This window comes from Haliotis rufescens, unplaced genomic scaffold, assembly GCF_023055435.1.
Source record: "Haliotis rufescens isolate VD_foot unplaced genomic scaffold, xgHalRufe1.0.p SCAF_1, whole genome shotgun sequence".
Lineage (NCBI taxonomy): Eukaryota > Metazoa > Mollusca > Gastropoda > Lepetellida > Haliotidae > Haliotis > Haliotis rufescens.
The window spans coordinates 17506450-17525940 of record NW_025963779.1 but is presented as its reverse complement, the minus strand read 5'-3'; the positions used below and the strand labels follow the sequence as shown (position 1 = coordinate 17525940).

The following is a 19491-nucleotide window of genomic DNA, read 5'->3' as shown; positions in this document are numbered from 1 at the left end:
CTCGGCATCAATATTACTTCATTATCAGAACACCTCTCTCTCTCTCTCTCTCTCTCTCCCTCTCTCTCTGTCTCTCTCTCTCTCCCTCTCTCTCTCTGTCTCTCTCTCTCTCTCCCTCTCTCTCTCTCTCTCTCTCTCCTATTTACTACTATACTTACGTTTTAACATCAAATCCTTGAACACACATTTCACTCACAAGTTGTTCCCCACGCATTTCGACCAGCGTATATCGTACATCTATTTGGCTCACCATCCGTCCTGAACCTGAAGTACTTTATACCAGAATATTTATTTATACCTTATCTCCCAGGGGCGTATATCTATGTTTATATACATATGCATAGCATCACAATGCTAATTAATTACTTCAATGTGATACCACGTGCTACCATATTCAGGCGACTGTAGAACCTTCAATCAGGGCACATCACATCTCCAGGCGAATAGGAACTATTGAGACCTTCGGCCTGTGGAGTTCATACGACTCGGTACTCGTGTCTGGCTGTACATATTGCAGTGATACGCCTCTCCTCTCTCCAGACCCCCCATCCTGTCTTCATGGAGGACGCTGGGGTCAGAAGGTTTGGGGGGGGGGGGGGGGGGGGGGGGGGGGGGCGGTTAGAAGTGAAGGGTCATCTCAGCTTGTCAAAGCATCAAAGCCCGACTCTGCATCCCCCAGTGGTAATCGATGGCTAATTCTATCAAATGTCAACAACCTCGGCATTGCAGTGTATTGACTGTCGGCTCGCTTCGTCTGTGTTGCTTGGGAGAGATTGTATGAACTGTTTCGATACGTTCAAGGTCGTTGTTGAGATTGTGAACTCTATTTGGATGAGAATAACTGGTCAAACTACTCCTGTTTACCAAGACTTAAAATCCCAACAAGCTGGAAAACGACACCACTGCGATAGGCATACTGGAATCATTGAATAAGAAAGGGTTGGATCCGTGAAAAACCGGGGTAGAATAGGTCTTCAGCAACCCATGCTTGCCATAAGAGGCGACTATGCTTGTCGTAAGAGGCGACTAACGGGATCGGGTGGTCAGGCTCTCTGACTTGATTGATGCATGTCATCGTATCCCAATTGCGTAGATCGATGCTCACGATGTTAACCACTGGATTGTCAGGTCCAGACTAGATTATTTACAGACCGCCGTCATATAGCTGGAATACTGCCGAGGGCAGAGTTAAACAACAAACATACAAATAGAAAGGGTTGTTTTGAATATGATGGCTATATTGTTTCCAACACAAATCAAAGTAACCCACACACAAATTATATTAAAGCGCCATAATATCCTGATTATTTCCACGATGTACTTAAAAACAGCATGAAATTGATGGTTATTGGGTCAATCACGTGCATGTTCAAACCATTGCAACCACAGTACATTTGAGATAGGCACTATCCTGGTGCAAAATCGTTTTTAAAATATTTGAACCGAAAACTCCCGTGCAAATGTTGAAGGAGTTGGTATTACACATCCACACACTCATACCGCCTGCGTATCTTCCTACACCTCCGTGTTTTCAATAGCTTCCTATGCACTAAGTCCTCGCTACGGACGCAAAAGCTGCTGTTGACACGTCGCGATATCGCTTTCAGAAATAGACAGAAACTGCTTCCGCAGCCACTTGTGCCAGACCAGAAACTGTTAGTTATAACGGCGTTTGGTCTGGCACCGGACTTCAAACGAGGTCGGCGCGTTGCGCGGCCGCCGAGTGATGTGGGGAGTTTAGAGACTGAAGGAACAAAGACGGTAGATCAGAGGAAGAATTTCGTTTCTGTGAAGTTCATTACCAGGACTTGCATCTTTGAGAGTGGTAGTATGCCACATGTTTATAAATGTTACATGCCATGCTTTGTAGTTTGGATAATCTGTCAACGGAATACATAACTCTTGATTGAAAATTTGCAAACTTGACAGTGAATGGATGTTGTTATTTGATGCCGCAGTTTGTAACTCAAGTCTCGGCCAGACAAACCTGTGGTTGATATCATGAACAACACAGGGCACCATGACGCAATCAACCCCCCAAATAATTGGACATCCGATACGCATTTGACGGATTATACGTATCCTCGATTTTTACAGTGTATTGCATCCAACTGTTATTACATACAGTAAACTACGGTTATAACGAACTCAAAGGGACTACTAGTTTTAGTTCGTTATAACCGTAGTTCGTTATAAGTACATATACAACTTGACTACAGCAAGTAGTCGGGACAAAAAAGTAAGTTCGTTATATCCGTCAGTTCGTTATAAGCGTGTTCGTTATAACCGTAGTTTACTGTACTGTTATTACATACACCCTGGACCCAATCACCACCATAGCTTTGTTTCGGAAGTGACGTCACATCGAAATCTTTCCGATCTCCAAGCACAAAATGTCTATCGCTCGTGAGAGTATTTTGATTGGATGGTTATTTTTAGCGTCATGCCATACGAATCGGGCTCAAAATGTCGAAAGGGCCAAGTGTACTCTTCATCACCGAATGGAGATATGATACGCTGGAAAATGGAGGATGGCGACAAGCAACTGGGGATCAATTCTGCTTCCATATCCAACAGGGTATCAAGAATCAAGAATCAAGAGTTTTTATTGTACAGAACACCTGCGTAGGGTAGGGACATATCTACATATGGACATGTATATAAGGTATTACATGCCGATAACAACCCTCTCCAAGACTTAAAAACCGGTTTTACTGTTCAGTTTCAGACACAAAAGACGCGACATTTAAACGGCTGGTTATTTTCAGGAAAACAAATAGACCAATGTGCTTGATAACAAATAGACCGATGTGCTTGGTTTCAAAGACTGGACAAGGGTTTACGTCAATCCGACTGGTCGCACATGTTACTATTGTCTACGAGTCTGTACGTCAATTCATTGTACATGATTTCAACGATTATTGATTTACTTACACTATGACAGTCCTTGACATAACATGATAATTCTAGCGGCACCAGCCAACAGTTGTTGTATATTGTTTTCAAATATTATTGTTTTCTCTATTTGTATACTGTCCAGGTGACTCAGCCCTTTTGTGGTTCACGTGGGTGTTGAACCAGCATCCACGGACATCAGATGTTGGGAGTTTAAAGCAGATGTTTCATATTTCGTTACATAGTCCTGCGTCATGACTGTGGAATTAAAATATATGTACATATTTACTTACTATATTTTTTTACTTGGTTGGTTGGTTTGATGTTTTACGCCGCACTCAGCAATATCCAGAAACAGAATAAATAGAACGCTTACCCACTTGCAATCTCCCTACATTAACAGCAATAATTTTAGATAAATCTCAGAGCTTTGTTGTGTTTGTTTGTTTGTTTTTTAGCCCTGCATTCAGCAATATTCCAGCTATATGACGGCAGTCTGTAAAAAATTGAATCTGGACCAGACAATGCAGTGATTGATATCACGAGCATCGATCCACGCAATTGGGATCGATGACATGCTTCAACCAAGTGAGCGAACCTGACCACCCGATCCCGTTAGTCACGGCAAGTCTAGATCAATCTGAACCAAGTCTAGTTTCCTTAATTCCATATGGAAACACAAGAGGAGGAAATGTACTTTTGAAGAAAGTAATATTACATTTTTTTTTAAGACAAGTTTTTTATGGACTAAGTGTTATTTTATTGGTTACACTGTAAAACTTCTTCAGCTTCACAGGAGCTAACACTTAGTCTCTGAAACTATATTTCTTTAAAATAATTGTAATTTATTTTTTTAATAACAACCATTCCTTCTCTGCTGTTTTCCAAGTGTTAAGGAAACTAGACTTGGTTTTCATTGATCTAGACCTGTCCAGGTCTTTAGTAATATATATTATATTCCACAGTCAGGACTAAGAGATTCAGGGTTTACATTTGACGCCCCGCCCCCAAACCAGCACCACCTATACACGGATGCTGGTCGAAAGAGGTGACGTTGGTGGATATCATCTTACAGACGTTGGATCTTAGGTTCATAATAACAATCACTGAACTGTCTTCATTATTTACTGCCCTCGGTAGGACCACCAATTAGTCCATCTAGGTACCGTCAACGTTCAGGCACCCAAACAAGGCCCTCGGAAGGATTATCAACTCGTGCATCTAGGTACCGTCAACGTTCACGCACCCTAAAAAGGCCCTCGGTAGGATCATCAACTCGTGCATCTAGGTACCGTCAGCGTTCACGCACCCTAACAAGGCCCTCGGTGGAATCACCAACTCGTGCATCAAGGTACCGTCAACATTCAGGCACCCTAACAAGGCCCTCGGTAGGATCACCAACTCGTGCATCTAGGTACCGTCAGCGTTCACGCACCCTAAAAAGGCCCCCGGTGGAATCACCAACTCGTGCATCAAGGTACCGTCAACGTTCACGCACCCTAACAAGACCCTCGGTGGAATCACCAAATCGTGCATCTAGGTACCGTCAACGTTCACGCACCCTAACAAGGCCCTCGGTAGGATCACCAACTCGTGCATCTAGGTACCGTCAGCGTTCACGCACCCTAACAAGGCCCTCAGAAGGATCACCAAATCGTGCATTTTTGTGTTGTGTACATCTGTTTGTCAGAAGATGACATCGACCATAACAAAGGGGGGCAGACGTACATATCTTCTTCATTACAGCTATTGCTGTACACAGATTAACATACTTGGCACCGCTACCGTGTCACACACGTGAGTGAATGGGAATGTGTGTTGTTGTCTCCCGGCCTTGAACGAGGCCGTGTCGACCAGCACTGACGAGCGGTTGTTTGAGACTAATATTTAGTCTGAGAAATGAAAATAGCATTAATAGTCCAATAATATATTTTGGAAAGGAGCCCATAGACTCGATGAAACGGAAGAAATCTATACCTGCCATTGACTTGCATATGAGTTTTCGGATATTTGTGTTTTTGGGTCTGCATAATAGACGAAGGCATTTTTTTTATGTGATGTATTTTGTCAAATCTTTGTTTTGAGGAATAATATCACACCAGTGCAACCCTATCTTAACTGAGCGTCGATCCTTTTAGTCCCCAAATCGGGGCTGTGGGGTAGCATACTGGTTAAAGCGTTTGCTCGTCACGCCGAAGGCCCGGGTTCGATTCCCACATGGGTACAATGTGTAAAGCCCATTTCGGGTGTCCCCAGCCGTGAAATTGCTGGAATATTGCTAAAAGGGGCGTAAACCCATACCATAAAACCCCATGTGCTGGTCATCCAAGTTTTATTCTATTCATCAAACAACCAATCATGAACCAAATCCCCTGCTCAGCCATCCGATCCCAATTTCAATCATCTGTGATACACTTTACTTATCCGATCGCTAGTTCCAGAAATGCGGTGAAATATGGGGAATTCAAATGTTTCCTCGGAGTGAGAGAGTGAGTGAGTGAGTTGGGTTTAACGCCGCTTTTTACAGTATTACAGTTATATCACGGCGTGTCAGCTTAATGTTGGAGGAAAGCCCGAAGTGATGCAGGTCTCAGACGTTTACCACTTCGGTGAAACCCACAAGCACGGGTATGGTGCTGACAAACCTAGAAACATAATCGGGGAGAACCGGGATTCGAACCCACAATCATAGGTTTCTGGCGTGCCCAAGGGACGCAACTCTGCACAGCGAATCGCGGCGCCTTAGACGACTGGGACACCCGTGCCCCTTGTTTCCTCGGAAATTCTTCATAATCCATATTGCAGCATCCATATTATAGACATCTCAAAACAGCGAAAGAAATGAGACAGGTAAGAAGTCTTGTCTCTTTTACTTAGAGTTTGTTCTTAACTATTCGAAATGGAATCTGAGGATTGCCGCAGCTATCTTCTCACTTCCGCCTTCACAATATTTCCGACATATTTTGTCTATAGGCTTTCTTTCAAGACATTTAAATATTTAATCCTGCCATCCATACCGTTTACTCCAAATACCTATTTGCTTTAAATTTAGTTTGTTTGTTATTTTCTTTTAACCACCGAAACAACCAACAAACCTTAAGTGAACATACATATAACTATTTCAGTGTGATCACTTTCACTGCATCACGTCACAAACAAGCCATGCAGACTCTTACAGAAACATTCAAAACCGTTTCTATTGCCATGATGAACTCACTAACACATCTCTGATATGATTTTTTTACGATTTTTGTTGTTGCCGTTTCTTTATATAAATATTATGAAAAGGAGCCCAGGAATATCTTCTTTTTCGAAATCAGAAGAAATCTAGACTTACCAAAGTTTCGTAGTTTTCGTTTTCGGATATGTTTGTTCCAGCGTCTGGTTGACGGACACATTGATTCAATACTATACTCCCTGGTTGCAAGCTAGCCGAACCGGCTGTTGCGGGCAGTACAGCCTTGCTCAAAGGCTATACAAAAAAGTCCATGGATGTGTAGTAATTCTATCCTGCTAATAGGCAAGTCTAGATATGTGAACAGTACTCCAGGCTCTTATAGGGACAACTGTTATTATTTACAGCATCTAGAAATTATGATTTAAACTTATAATTATTGCCTTAGAGACTTGTGCAAGTCTAGGGGCAGTAGGGAGACAGAAGGAAGCCTTGTGGGGAATCAAATTGACACCCTCCCTCAAACCACGTGTGTCATTATCGCGTTGGAATAATCACACCCCCAAATATGTTTGTTGGTATGCCAGTGGATTGACTCGTGACCTTTCGGAGATGGCACGCGAGGGCCTGTTTCCGTGCTGATAGTGCCGGGTAAGAGGGTCGTGCGATAGGAGTTGAACTCAAGGCAGCAAAGAGACTAGTTTCATTTCCAGAAAAAAATACGTCACCATAACCGGGAACTCAAGTGGTAACTGTCGTGACGAAATGGCGCCTGGCACTGGTACTGAGCAGTAAGGGTTTCTTCTCATACAGTGGCTGCTGTAGAGAACTATTGCGGTATCGGGAATGTGCTGGTGATGATCGATTAAGATGTTACGTGTGGTTCAAGTCCGGTTCTAGTCCTCCCTAACCCTCTCCGAATGTTTACTTCGTAACTTAAACATGTTGTTCCATAATAATGAGTGAAAAGATGTTGCATAATGCCGCAACCAGCAATATTCCCACTACGATGACACACAAGTCAAATCACAGAGCCTGGCTAACCGATTCCCATGTTTAGATGGCTCTTAAATGAATGAGGTGCTGGGAGCTTGTTCTGACCGGAATCCACCACAGGGAGCTTTCTACAACAGGTTACCGCTTTGTTTGGCATGCGCTCAATCCGTAATCACAATAGACGGAACCAAGTCTAGACCATTCTGTGCGTGACACTATAACAGGGTACTTCCGGAGGTATAATACGATTCGGTCATAAACATTCTCCCTTTACAATATCGTGCTGAGTGCGAACAACCCTATGGCATACATTCCGTAAAATGTGGCGGGGAACAAAGGGGCGTCGGTAATGATTGGCGTGTCTGTCTGGAGGAGTATTCTAGCACCTGAGTCAGTGGTCCTCATGGATCGTGATAGGCCAGCGGACATATTTAACACATATGCTTCACAATAGCGAGGGCTGTACAACCAAGACGTTTGTTAATCCTATAGCAATAAACCAGTGATTGTGTGGGAGAACTGTGACACGCACTATGAAATATAGACCAGTTTCTGCTACACGACACAAGCTAACATTAAAAGGTTTGAGGGCTAACGATACATGTACATATTTATCGAGACTGGACGTCGGAACCAACTTTTAATCTCTAAAATGGAAAACAAGTTGAGGGCTCTTTTGCGAAAGTGTTTAAAAACAGAAAGATGCACAGAGAATTTAGACCGCCTCCGTGGTCTCGTGGTAGAGCGTCCGCCCGGAGAGCGGACGGTCCGGGGTTCGATCCCCGGCTGCGTCATACCAAAAGACGTTAAAAGATGGAACTTGTTGTTGCCCTGTCTGGCGCTCGGCATTAAGGGGCTAAAACAAGGACTGGTCGGCTCGGAGTCAGTATAATGTGTCTGATTTTTTGGGTATTCATGTTAAACTGCGGCATGGTATCTCAGTGACCTAGCAGTATAAATCGGCATTGGTCCGGACTAGTACAAGCAGCCACACACACACGTGCATGCACGTCGCTATATAAGTGCAATAATCTTGGACGCGACGTTAAACCCCATCTCACCTCACAGAGAATTAATATTTCCTGAAACCATATAAAAGCCGGAGGAATCTAGACTTGACAAAATAGTGTGGACTTGTTTGGGAGTTTTCAAATATTTTTGTTTTCAGGGTCTGGTATGAGACCATACCACGTTCTACATCAATTGGCGCTGGAGACTTGAGATAAGATTCCTGTCTAACGTTGTTAGGGTAGACAAATGAGCACAGTAAATCGAGACGGTTTCATTCTCCGTAAAAAAATGTCATAATTAAGGAATAATTGTACAGCACAGAGAATGGAAGCCAATATACATGCACTCTTGCAGCTGGTAATAAGTATTAAGGACGACCTACATGTGCAAGCTGGTTGCAAATGGGAAAACTTGTCATGTAATTGACATAACGAGGTACACGCCCTTGCAATAATACATGTAAAAAGATAAACTGACGTTTAATACGTAAGTAAGAAAATTCGTACTTCGGGCCTCAACCTTGGAATACACCACCATCTTATCTTGCTACCGCTAAATGCCGCATAAAAACTCACTCTTCAACTGCACATGCACGTTTGTATCTGAATGTAGCTTCGCCCATCTGCTCATCAGGATATCAGTAATATTAACAAGACGTTTAAGAAAGGTGTGTTTTGTCTCTAACCTCATTTGGTTTCTCAAAGGAGCGATTATGTCCGTGCTCCAAGCTATGATTTTTGGCGCGACAACAAATATATCTCTCGACTTAAAAACATGTAACCAGAATCAAGCAATCCGTCAGTTATATAGGGTCAGCCACTTGCCGGGAATTACACAAAACAAATTAAGTCAGATCAACATATGCATACAAAACAAATCTACATAGCATAAGCGTTGATAACGCAAAACGCAGCATCAATGTTTTGTTCTTCTCACCAGAATTATCACCACGAGCAGGGCGATCTATAATATCAGTAGACTTGCACAATCTCAAAGGCAATAATTATTAGTTTCAATCATAATTTCTAGATTATGTAAATAAAAAGAACAAACTGCCCCTATAAGAGACTGGAGTCCTTCTAGACTTGCCTGTTAGGAGGATAGAATGACTACACATCCATGGACTTATCTTTACAGCCTTGGAGCAAGGCTAGCATATAAGCATCCCCCTAATCATTATATTAGCCATTAGCTATACACTAACAAGAAAAATCATTTTTAAACGAAAAAAACATTAGCATCACATAAATCACGACGTGATCATCCACATTCACTTTGCATATTCACACAGCCATCATAATGATCATTACCGTGGTCATAATTGATCATAATTGATCATAATTAGCTCCATCGCCCCATAACACATCCTATAACGTCACATATAACCTCAGTGAACATTGCAAACATGATCCTTCATCCTTGTGGATGACAAGTGGGTACTGAAGTCGGTCCTTAAACTGCCATTACACTTTCCATGTCGGACACACTAACAATCCACCGATAGCCCAAAATAATGAAGTTTCTATGACCATACGAGGTAGTCTAAATATACGACAGAGCAATCAATGGCACGCCTCCTTTCTAACATCGATCATATTTCATGTGTCATCTATTACTCGTGTAATGTTATTGGGTCAAGTAGAGGTGTTCCGTTCTAGTGGATAAAGGACTGTTTATAATCAAAGGATATACCGTTTTATGTTTCACGTATCTTGTGCAAACCCTGCACTGTAAAATGTGTTTAGAATGTAAATACATAGAAAACAAGCTCAGGGATGTGTTTAAAAAATAAACGGAATACACATTTGGTGTTTCCTACGTTAGGGTATAAACACATGAAATGAGCTTTCTCCTCAAAGCCTTATATCTACAATCATTCTCAAACGCTGGGAAAAAAACATGCAGAAATCGCCCATTTTAAAAATTACCTGCAATGAATTTCGGGGGTAGGGAGCGAATACAGGTCTCTCCCTGTAACACCATCCTAAAGATGTTTATATACAGTAAACTACGGTTATAACGAACACGCTTATAACGAACTTACGGATATAACGAACTTACTTTTTGGTCCCGACTAGTTGCTGTAGTTATGCTGTATATATGCTTATAACGAACTACGGTTATAACGAACTAAAATTAGTAGTCCCTTTGAGTTCGTTATAACCGTACTTTTCTGTACTCAACATTTTCAAGGCCCAATACGCCTCTAACGTATGGGCCAAGGAACGCGCTTGGTTTGCGTTTGGGATCTAAACACATTTTGGGGGAGTCTGTTTAACTATGCAGCTCAATATCTAATAATATAGTTTGAACTGCTGATTTAGCGTGAATTGATCATGCTGAGTTTTGTTTGTTTGTTTGTTGTCTAACGCCGCACTCAGCAATATTCCAGCGATATGACGGCGGCCTGTAATTAATCGAGTCTGGACCAGACAATCCAGTGATTGACATTAGGAGCATCGATCCACGCAATTGAAATACGACGACATGCATCAACCAAGTCAGCGAGCCTGACCACCCGATCCCGTTAGTCGCCTCTTACGACAAGCATAGTCGCCTTTTACGGCAAGCACGGGTTGCTGAAGACCTATTCCACCCCGGATCCTCACGGGACGATCATGCTGAGGCTCTGACAGTATGTCTACTATACCTACATCCACCTGTCCATGTCTATGTAACCCCATCAGAGAAGATGCTTTTCGTTTTGTTATGAGCTTGCGGTGGCGGTAGACTTTTTTTTATAAAATGCGTAAAAACGGTAACGCGTAAGTTACATATCGTTATAAATTTTTTACCATTTTTAATCCATTTTATATAAATTCAAACTATCGTATTTTTTTTCTGATTGATGTTTTTGGCTGAGGATTTGAATATGTTAACCGAAACTAAAATAGTTACGGCTGACAAGTGGTCGTATACACCGATATTGTGCACAGAGCGTTGGCTAGTCAGCGACGTTGTATACCTGTTTGAAATGCTTCCACGTTGGCTGACGTTCACGTTATTGTGGCAAGTTGGACTCAGCCCTGTCACAGAGCGCTACACGCACAATACTCGCTTCAAGATAATATCTACATACAGAGAGTTATAATATGGGATCACAGGGTCTGATTCTAAAGAGATACGTTTTGGCACAAGCTAGACTATTTTCTCAAATGTCACCCAAAGATCTAGCTGGAAGGAATCAGATGATTTTATTTCTCGTGTTGTAGTGAGAACCTATTGTCAACAATTCCGATATAAACTGCCGGGCAAGGGAAATTACGCAACAATATGAAAATGAAGCCAACAAAATATGGTTATTCGATGGTAATGTGTTACGACGACTGTTTCCGCGAAGTAACATCTATATAACGTTTGTCATTTTTATCATTCCAGTTTCCAGGTGTATATTTTTTCTTGCCAGTCAGTTTACATTGTTTCTACGTGATGCGTTGTCGCAGGGAGCCAAGACTCGCTGCCATTACTTTCACGGTATCTAGCACTGTCATATTCTCATCATTGCCATATCGTGTTCCTAATGATGCCATCACTGTCAGGATTGCGGGCGAGCTATATTGATGGCCACTGGCAGCGATACATGATTGTGCGTAGTACGTACCGGCAATCACAGATTGCATTGATGATGGTCGTCACGACAGTGTGAAAGTAACCAGAGAAGCATATCCTTCTCCATGATGAACCGGATACGCCAAGAGATTATATACCGTGGCACTGCGGGCCGGCTGTGTCGGAGTAGTTACAACCTTGTCTTGTTACCCTGGTGCAGAGTTGGTTGGTTGGTTTGTTGTTTAACGCCGCACTCAGCAATATTCCAGCTATGACGGCGGTCTGTAAAATAATCGAGTCTGGACCAGACAATCCAGTGATTGACATCATGAGCATCGATCCGATCAATTGGGATCGATGGCATGCATCAACCAAGTAAGCGAGCCTGACCACCCGATCACGTTAGTCGCCTTTTACGACAAGCATAGTCGCCTTTTACGGCAAGTATGGGTTGCTGAAGACCTATTCTACCCCGGCTCTTCACGGGTCTCCCTGGTGCAGAGTGTGTGTGTTCCAGAACATAGGTATAGCAGGATACGAACGTACTAGAACAGTACATTTCGGAATACAAGTACAATAGGATACGAATATACTAGAAAGAACAGTATATTCAGGAAGACAAGTACAGCAGGATGCGAATATACTAGAACCGTATATTCCAGAACACAAGTGTAGCCTATACGAATATACTAGAACAGCATATTCCAGAACACAAGTGTAGCCTATACGAATATACTAGAACAGTATATTCCAGAACACAAGTGTAGCCTATACGAATATACTAGAACAGTATATTCCAGAACACAAGTGTAGCCTATACGAATATACTAGAACAGTATATTCCAGATCACAAGTGTAGCCTATACGAATATACTAGAACAGTATATTCCAGAATACAAGTGTAGCCTATACGATTATACTAGAACAGCATATTCCAGAATACAAGTGTAGCCTATACGAATATACTAGAACAGCATATTCCAGAATACAAGTGTAGCCTATACGAATATACTAGAACAGCATATTCCAGAATACAAGAGTAGCCTATACGAATATACTAGAACAGCACATTCCAGAACACAAGTGTAGCCTATACGAATATACTAGAACAGCATATTCCAGAACACAAGTGTAGCATTTACGAATATACTAGAACAGCATATTCCAGAATACAAGTGTAGCCTATACGAATATACTAGAACAGTATATTCCAGAATACAAGTGTAGCCTTTACGAATATACTAGAACAGCATATGCCAGAATACAAGTGTAGCCTTTACGAATATACTAGAACAGCATATGCCAGAATACATGTATAGCCTATACGAATATACTAGAACAGTATATTCCAGAATACAAGTGTAGCCTATACGAATATACTAGAACAGCATATTCCAGAATACAAGTATAGCAGGATGCGAATATACTGGCACGGGTATGGCGCTGACAAACCTAGAAACATAATCGGGGAGAACCGGGATTCGAACCCACAATCATAGGTTTCTGGCATGCCCAAGGGACGCAACTCTGCACAACGAATCACGGCGCCTCAGACGACATGGCCACTCGTGCCCCCGAGTATACCAGAAGAAAAACATCCAACAAGCATAGTGAAGGACGAGTATACCAGAATAAGAATCTACTAGAAAAGCAGTATACTACAAACGGGAATTACGCATACCAGAACTGCACATAAGAACAGTAGAAAAGGTGTATACGAGAACAAGTGTTTAAAGAAGCTGGTATATTGAAACAGGGTTAGAGAACTTATAGCAAGAGGCGAACTAAAACACCAGCTCCAATCGTACAATGCTTTTGAGCACCAACTGTAGCACGTTAGTGACACTTATATCCGGAACTCCTTGTAGATTAATGTAGTTTGTAATGCCAAACAAACAGAATACTTTACAGCATCCTATTCTAAGCTATTTTCAGTCTACGTGTTCACAATTACATCATCAAAGGACTGACATTTATGACCTGCTAGTTGTAGAGATCTCGTGTCACGTGTATAAATACACGTGGCTATAATTAAAGCTCACCCAGACCCCTCAGCGCTTTGAATCAACTTTAACAAATGAGTCGCCAGTCTGAGACTAATAGTATCAAGGCCCTCAAAAAACTACATTACCATTTACACCTGCTTACCTAGACAAGAAATACAATAAAAATCATACGATGCTAACAGTAGCGTCACTGACCCATATGATGCAAGGTGCACGCATTTGCTGCAACACGTTCCGGCTATTTCTGATGCTGTTGGGGACAATTCCGTGCTCCCCGCACAGAAGAACCACACTCGGCATGGGTAACCTGTTAAAATTGCTGTAGACGGTCTCTAGAAAGGGTGACAGGTCACGTTGACCTTTTCGACTCAGGAAGGGATGTATGAGACAGCAGGCTGTTTAGGTGGTGTTTATCAACATCCTCGTTGAGGAAGAGTCTTGAGACGATAATCAGCTGGATTAGGTCCACTGGAGTCTGTAATTTTAGTTCTCTGGATACAACGTACTGCTCACTCAGGAGTGAAAAGTGTTATTTATACACTGCTAGGGCTAATGCAGCTAAAAATATAGACCTGCTCGAGGATGAAGACGGGAGCTTGCGTTCGAGTTGAATGTGGCAGCTAGGTTTTAGTGCTTCAAGTTAATGAAGCGTGATTGGATATTAGGCTCTTAAGGGTTGTCGTTATTGAGAAATATCGTTTTTGTGAAAACACTGAACTTGATTTAAAACTTTCTTGAATTGTGAATAATAATATTCGTGAATGTGTGAATAATACTATTTGTGTATTTTTGATAATATGTCGTGAATCGTGAATAATATTCGTAGATTGTGAATAATAGTATTTCTGAATTGTGAATACAGTAAACTACGGTTATAACGAACGCAAAGGGACCACTAATTTTAGTTCGTAATAACCGTAGTTCGTTATATGCATATATACAGCATATATTCATTAAATGGCGGGGACTAAAAAATAAGTTCGTTGTATCGGTCAGTTCGTTGTAAGCGTGTTCGTTATAAACGTAGTTTACTGTAATAACATCCGTGAATTGTTGACAATACAGAACGATAGTGTGTGCTGATTCAAGCCCATCCAATTCACAATGGTGGTGGTTGTTCTTGTCCAATGGTTTGTCACATATACCATCATGCCTACCGACCTCCCTAGAGTCCCCCGTTCACCACATAACGCTCCGTGACTCTTTTGGGCCTTGCAGAATCAGTGTCATATTAGGGAGAAGCTGGGATTCGAATCACGACTAGCAGATCCTGTCACGTTTAAGGGGCACAACCCTGAATAGCAAACAAGAGGGCATAGCGTTACCGGACGAGCCGTGATCTCCGTGTTTCAAGTTGGCATCGGCTGAATGGACGTTTGATTCTGATACTTGTCATTGCCACACCTCGACAAACGTCGAGAGGGAAGTGGTGATGAATCACATGATTCGCCCCGTGCACGGAATTGACAATCCTAAAAACGTAATCATGGTAAACCGGGATTCGAACCCTGGATCGTAGGTTTCTGTTATGCCTAAGGGACGCAACTCTGCACAGCGAATTGCGGTGTCTTAAGACCACTGGACAAGCCGTGCCACTCCTCCCACAACCCCCCATCACCACCACCCATCCACACGCGCACACACACGCACACGCACACACACGCACACGCACCTTTATTTCTTAACTGAAGTTCTTCAAAACTCAGCTTCACTTCAGTAAATCTGCGCAGTGCCGCGAATTGTGGTAGAAATGAGAAACCACAAACAAAAGTACAAACAATATCTTTCTTGCCTCACGAAGGCGGGTAATCTCCAGAGAAACGTTTGATGTTCGATCTCTTATACCCATAAATATTCATGCCACAGTGTTTCAGTATAATGCCTCTGATTAACATTTCAACTTTAATAACTTGCATTTGGCCTTTAATGACGGGGTCTTTGTGTCTTCAGTTCCTCAAGGGAAAATGGATTTATTAATACTAAAAATGGATGTTATGTTCGAGGATGGGTCTAGATGAAGGGAAATTTATCCATTTAGTATTTAATATCATCCTTTCCTTGAAAAAGATTACTATTTGTATCCTAGTTGATATAAACAACCTCTTTGATCCGGAACCCACCTTTTCCGAGTTGGAACAGTGAGGATATTTTCAGACTATACATTTAACAATACTCTTTGTGGTTTGCGGTCGAATATGTCTTCAGATCAGTATCGCAGCAATGATCGCAGCAATGACGATGAACCTCGATTATCCAGGGTATAATAACTCCATTCCATTTTGATAAATACCCTGGACCCATCCTCTGCGACTTCCCTTTGAGTCCGATTCGAAAAGCACGACACTAAAATAACAGTCCAATGAAATCACTGTTGTGAGCGAGAGACATTATAAGCAAACGTAGGGATAGGAGCGATGCAGGTAATGACGTCACTTCCGAAACAAAGCTAAGGCAGCGAATGGATCCAGGTTATTTTATAATAGAATGGAGATGTGATACCCTGGATAGACGAGGATGACCTATCATGAAACGTTTGTTTGTTTGTTGTATAACGCCGCACTCGGCAATATCCGAGCTAAATGAAGGCGGTCTGAATTTAATCGAGTCTGGACCAGACCATCCAGTGATTGATATCATGAGCATCGATCCACGCAAATGGGATACGATGCCATGCATCAACCAAGTCAGCGATACTGACCATCCGATCCCGTTAGTCGCAAGTATAGTCGCCTTTTACAGCAAGTATGGTTGCTGAAGATCTATTCTAACCCGGATCTTCAATGGTTCTATCATGAAACGAGTCAGTGTTTATTTAAATTACTTAGACGCGACGGGAATGGTTCCGGAAAGCCATTACGTCAATTTAAAATAACTTATCAATCTTATCATAAGTAAATGAATATTCTGTAATTCCATCACCTTGTAGATAAGATACGTAATGGTCGGTAGTGATCATGCCTAGGGAAAGAACAATATGGCGTTTATATCACAAGGGGTTTTAAAAAAAAACTGTTGACGCATTTATAAACTTTATCTGATGAGCGTGAGGCTGTAACTACAACGAGAATACCTTCTGCCTCTTCGTTAGGTAATCACCATGGCAACAGGTGTGCTTCGTGCTGGGGTATCTGGGACGAGAGTACTTGTTGGCCGCGCGCCTAACACTACAGGAACTACTAGTTGACATCGCGCGATATATCTAGAGGGAACATAATGAATTACCAGAAAAACAGCTGAATGAGAAAATGACTGGCGTCTTGAGACAAAATGCATCTCAAGGATATTGATATGAAGCCTTAAAGTCCATTATTCAACTTGATTTAATGATGTGTCCTAGTTTATCTTCATGTTTGTCGCTCGATTTCCACCAACTTGGTATAATCAAATGTCACTTGTGTGACGTCGGGCAAAGAACGACGGCTCACGTGACAGCACTTCCGTATAATCTGTGTCGTAAATGTGAAAAACATTCCCAAAATAACAAAAGCGGAGAAACACTGTTGCATTCGATTCATCATCAATGGGAAAGCCCCCAAATACAGTTGACAGGAAGTTGATAGAAATACATAAAGGATGTCGATGTCAGTGTGAAATAAGAACCTGTCAATCATGTGTGAAATAGCTTCCAGTGCTACTTACGTAATGACGCATAAGGTTGAATGCACACAATGCATGTCAAAGTTCGCTCGCCACATCAAACAAATCATTAGAAGGGGGTGGGGGAGCCAGCCTCGGGGTAATGTGATAAAATAAGCTTTTCCCGGTGCAGAAGAATTGTCAGACACAGCTCATTAACACCAAGCCAATCGTCAAAGCGCCTTCAACACTTACAAAGAAGGAAATGTAAACACAGCATATCTCAATGTGCGTGATTGAAACGTCATATGAGACGGCATAAAGCTTTGTTTTACTTCATACACGCATTTACTTTTGATTTATTTTGAATTACGATTAACTGTAAGCGAAAATTCATTACGACATCTTACTCTAGGTTTGACGTGGATTTTTTAATCTAATGTTAGTAACATACATCTTAAAACACACCAGCCATCGAACGTTTTTAATATAAACCTCTAAATTCTAAACTTAGTTTATTGTGTCCAATATATTTCTATATCGTATGTTATAAAAAATAAATGTATCCACGAGGCATATATTCAAAATTTTAATGCACCATGCAACGTGAGATGAGATACTACATGCTGGTGTGGCAGAAAACGACCTCCATGTTACTTTGGATTGTCCTGTTTACGATGACGTTATTTTACGATGACATGCGTTTTAATCATTTGCAAAATACCAGATATTTTAATAGTTCAATTAAAAAATTATACAAAGTTAGAGCAGCTATGCTTTTAATGTCCAGCGAATGTCTGCAAAGGTATCTAACCAAAACCTGCTTTTATATTCTACCGCGACTGAGAAACATGATGTTATAACAGTATTTGTAAATAGGTTGTATATTGTCTTTTACACAGTCTCTCATATTTTCATAAGGAATGACCAATGTATATTAATACAAAGGTGTGGCTTTAATGCAAAAATGATGCAGATCCCGGTGATACTATAATATATAATCTGTCTGTCTGCTGAGGTACAAGAAGTAAATATACAAGCGAAGCCCACGGATGGCCTGTTGTATTGACAGAGACCTACGTACCAACAGACTAAGATATGAAAACTGATAAATAATATTCGTAAGAAAACACAAATTTCACTTGAGTCGTGAGTACCGAGGTTGGAACTTTGGAAATAGGAACCTTCTGGCTTATTTACCTCTCAGACATTCGTTGAAGACCGGATTTTGACAATTTGAGTGGAGGCGAGGTAATGTAATGGTGTACGAGACATTACACTACAAAATCGTGCAGCAATACGAACTGCATTCATTGTATGTTTAACAAAACGTGTAATTACCCAACCTTGATCACACCAATGAATTTACGATTACACTTCTTGGTCACTTATTGCTTTATAATACATTATAATGGTAAACCATTATCTTACAACAACCCCACCTCATTAGTCCACGGAATATTTCCATTCAGGACCTCAATAAGCATTTGGCAGTACTTATCGCGTATTGTCAATTAATCAGGTAATATGGTCATTGCTGACAATCAGTCTTGCTCGTTTCACTTAGCAATGCTAGGACCCCCCCCCCCCCCCCCCCCCAAGATTAAAGACAAATGCGCCTGATCCGTGATAATCATGACGGACCACATACTATTCTTTGGGATGTGAGTTTTGCTAGAGAATTATTCTGGCTGTTGCAAGACCATTTCGTTCTCTGAGAAAAGGAGAAATAAACAGTTGGGAAATTTCTTAACCCCAAACACATTTTTGTCAGGGCATCCATTGGACAACTTGAGGCAAAATAAGTCTTATTTTATTCCTCAAGTCACCCAGTTTCCAACGTTGTCAAGTTCTCCTGTAGTTTGGGTTTTGTTTACACGATAGCTGAGGTACTGAACCTCTCGTCTACCACTCGTAACGTCGAACACTCTTATGCCAACCTCCCCGTCCTAGATGCTCTTAACGTCTATCTATTTATTTGCAAACACGAATATGTCGTTACACCTCAAATAAACTACCGATTGCTTTTGTCTGAGTAGCATCTAAAATAGACTGATGTGAATGGTTCACTTGGGCCTTAACAGCAAAGATGCGGGAACATTTAAACTTTATTGTAATTATATTTAGATAAAGCAAAGAAAATTCCTTTCGCAACAAAATAATGAGTGTATTAACTTAACAAGGCCTTTAATTCAAAGGCAATCGATTAGAATAAACCCACACCAACGTAAACAAAATAACACGGATCGTGTCACTTTTATGAAACTCACAAATATTGGTAAG

At 41.5% G+C, this 19491-nt stretch overlaps 1 protein-coding gene across 3 annotated transcripts in view; it reads right to left on the bottom strand.

Moving 5' to 3' along the window:
- Positions 1-19491, bottom strand: part of LOC124149857 (solute carrier organic anion transporter family member 4C1-like) — a 57865-nt gene that overhangs the window by 21401 nt on the left and 16973 nt on the right. The window lies entirely within an intron of this gene.